Source organism: Seriola lalandi, unplaced genomic scaffold (genome assembly GCF_002814215.2).
Source record: "Seriola lalandi dorsalis isolate HSWRI2012SDOR001 ecotype SW California unplaced genomic scaffold, Sedor1 jcf7180002054293, whole genome shotgun sequence".
Taxonomy (NCBI): Eukaryota; Metazoa; Chordata; class Actinopteri; order Carangiformes; family Carangidae; genus Seriola; species Seriola lalandi.
This window is the reverse complement of record NW_019524846.1, coordinates 435035-438750: the sequence shown is the minus strand read 5'-3', so window position 1 is coordinate 438750 and position 3716 is coordinate 435035.

Sequence of the window (3716 nt, the reverse complement as noted above, 5' to 3'; positions counted from 1 at the left end):
TTATAAAGTAACTTCAAATCATCATGTTCTTCAGCTCAAACCCTATTTAAAGAATGAGTGCAGGCCTTCCTTTTTTTCTGTAATCTTGTCCTCAAGAAGTTCAAGTGTGAGCAAGCCACAAATACACAAAGACGGCGCCAGGTCATTTTGCAACAGAGTTTGGTTTCACATTTAGATTTCTAAGCACGTTAGTTGTTATCTAAACTAATCAGTACAGAAACTTGAAGGCGCATTTTCCCATGTGAAATCTAACAGTTTTTCATTTGCATTGACATATTTATGTGTATGCTCTTTGGGAAAAAATGAGGTTGGATAAATCAAAAAAAGACATGTTTATTTTTCATTTTATTACTGATATAAAGCTAAATGCATGCAAGAGGCCAAATGATTTGAGTAGACATTTCACAAAGCTCCTCTATGCTACAGCATAAATTATATAAATCCAGTATTTTAAAAGGACTCAGCAGTGGAAGAAAACTGCAGTGAGGACTTTTCACCACAAGATGGACTTAGGTATGCATGGATTTGGGATGTATAGTAAGGGAACTGGGAAAAAAAATCTGCATGCTGCCTAACTTTTTTTCAAAAAATATTTTTTATCATTACACCCAAAATGTAGAGCCAGTTTTATCTCTATACTTTCAAGCAGAAGAGTCCCTGAGGGTGGGGCCATACATGCTGGGAAGCGCCAAACAACTTATGTATTAATTCCAGATATTTACTTTTGTTTGTTTTCACTGTGTTCAGGGCTCCATGGGAGCAATTTTTGCTGTGATGAAACTGAACAGCAGTCCCTGCGGAGTTCATTACAGGGAGAGAGCCAGTGAACACCCCCACTGCTCCTCGGCCAAGAGGGATTTAGAGGACCCAGAGGGACAGCTTAGTTTGGTGGGTGGAGTGGAGGGAACGTACAAAATGTAGTGAGGGTGTGGCGGGAGGGGGCTACTCAGGGGACACAAGGAGGAAAGAGACCATAAACACTCAACTAATGACCTCAAACACACTAACAACACAGCAGAAATTAATGAAACGGCACAAATGAAGAAATTCACTTCTGGAGCAAATGTTTTCTTTGTTTAGTCTCTGAGAAAAAAGAAAGAAAAGAGAGTGTGTGTTTCTTGTGAAGGTACTGCAGCTTCTTGTGCGTTTTCAAGTACAAGCTGGTACTGGTACAAGCTTTAGTTTTACAGTAAGACTAATGAGTCAGCGAAAAAAAGGGAGCAGTAAAATATTTACCTGTTGTATGTTTTAATGTCTCAAATCTAACGTCCTTGCTATTGAAACCCAGAGCGATCCTGTCTTAGAAAAAAAATCCAAGTACAAGAAGAATTCTGTTCTGGAAGTGTGTAAAAGACGACAAAATATCTCTTCACTGTGTCTGTTAAAGTGAAATCAAACAGTGTCAGGCTGTGCACAGAACATGTGTCTAAAAGCCTCACATACTAAACACTTCTACTGAACACAGGTAAACGTAAGTAGACAAAATGATTCATTAGGCTAAAACATGAGGAATAAAACATTACATTACATTGCATCTTCCTCTCATTGCACAAATGAATTACTATTTTGAGGCAAAGTTATAATGATTTTAATTTATTCATTTCTCTTTTAACATCTAAAGAGTAAAGAGGAAATACAACTTCTTTTTTTTTATGGCTCGGACATATCTGCTCTGGGTCCCCACTCAAATATACATATGCACCCAGCTCCTGGAGATGGCAGGTCTCTCTAGTCTCAGGATGCTGCTGCTCTGGGCTGGGCTCATTGGTTTGGCTAACTGTAAGTAAACCTTTATTATTTCATTTATTTTAAAATCACTCGTGCAATAATAATTTTGTATTCTTTTAAGGTGTTATGAATAAAATATATTATTATTTGCATTATACATTGTTTTTGATTTGAGTGAATTTTCCAGCTTCCCCATAATCCACATTCTAATTTTCATTTTTTAAACAAATAATCCACGCGTGAACATGCATATTTACAGTATCTAGATTACTCTCTTTGTAAAGCACACAACAGAGATATCCACGGGTTAAACGAGCATAAAAACCAATCAGGTCCGTGGCTCATGTGTGAAACACAGCTATGAAAACTTTATTTGATGAAATAGCTTCACAGAATAATTGTTTTAAATCAGATCTAATACTTTGACAAATGCTACTATATTTGCATGTTCTCTATCTAATTAAACATAAAATCTGCAGAGGCAAAATGATCGGTATAAAGTAGGGGCAAAAATGGCTCTCTCGGAAAGCACAATCTGAAAGGTGCAGGTTTTAAAGTGGATTTCATAATTAACTTCATGATAACGTCATTATTAGCTTATTTAATTAATTATTTTTTGAATTAAAGAATTAAAAAAGTTAGAGAAATATTATGGTTTCGGTTAAGTGTAATAAAGCATATTATGTCTGAAGTCACTGTGAATATTCTCTCTGTATTAAACCAAAAGTAGCTGCTGTACCTTTATAACCAAAAATGACATCATCAATGCTGCAATGTGTTTAAGCATTTTAGCATTACCATAAGTTATAGACTGTTTTCTCTTTTGCAATTCCAAGTCAAGACCAAACAGTTGACTAGCGCAAAGAGGAAGTTAATAATAATTATGATGTTTCATTCAAATTATGCTATCGCCTGTTCCATACATTGTCCTATATTTACATATCTTCAACTCCTACGGGCAGAAAGATGTGTAACTAGAAACTGAATTTGAATCATTTATTTTTTTAATTGAATTGTTCAACTTGAATAATTGCATTAAAAAGCTGAATTTGAATCACATAATTTGAGATTGTTTGGTTGGACTGGAATAATTGCATTGAAAAACTGAGTGTGAATAGCATAATTTGAAGTTGGATAGATTAACTTGGAACGGAATTCCAGTAAACTTAAAATTAAAAGATAATGTAAATGAATAAAGTTAAATTAATTTGCTCTGAAACTGTATTTTATCCTCAATGGAAATACTTCCACATTCAGTTCTCACAAGTGAATTTCAGTTATTGCAATTTAATAAAATTTTTTAGTAATTATATCGGTATCCAATGTTTGTATTTCTTTTAGTAGTAGTTAGTATAAGGGATAAAGAGCAACAAAGTCCACGTCAGTAGGAGGTTGATTTGGATGAATGAATGGCTCAACAAAGCACAGGAACTAAGACAGGTCATTCTACCACTCTACCACACTCAGATGAAACTGGTCGCTTTCCTCTTTTTGACCTGATAAAGCTTTGGCCCTGCAGGAAGAGTTTTATTGGCCAGATGGGAGTGGATGTTTTAATAAACCCTAACATGAAGAATTCACTGTTTGTTGATGTCACTTGTTTTTTTTTCCCTTACATTCATATACAGTAGAAACTGTTCTGACAAAAAAAGATGCAATGATTTGTAATTCCAGGTCAAAGCGCAACAGGTGAGCGGCAAAACATACATTACCTAACGTATAGCATTTTAATTTTACTATCATGAATAAAATGTTTATTTCTAATTATGTCACATGCAGTGCTGTACCTTCACCTCATCCTCCCACTACCTTATTCTTTATGCTGTCTCATCTCTCCATGGCCACAGCAGCAAGGAGTGACAGAAATATCTATTCTCACTCTTATTCAACAGTTCGATTGACATCTCCATTTAATTAAACTGTTTCAATCAAGGCTTTAATTGCAAACACAGAGAAAGAATTCCACAGTAAACTTAACAGCTTGATGA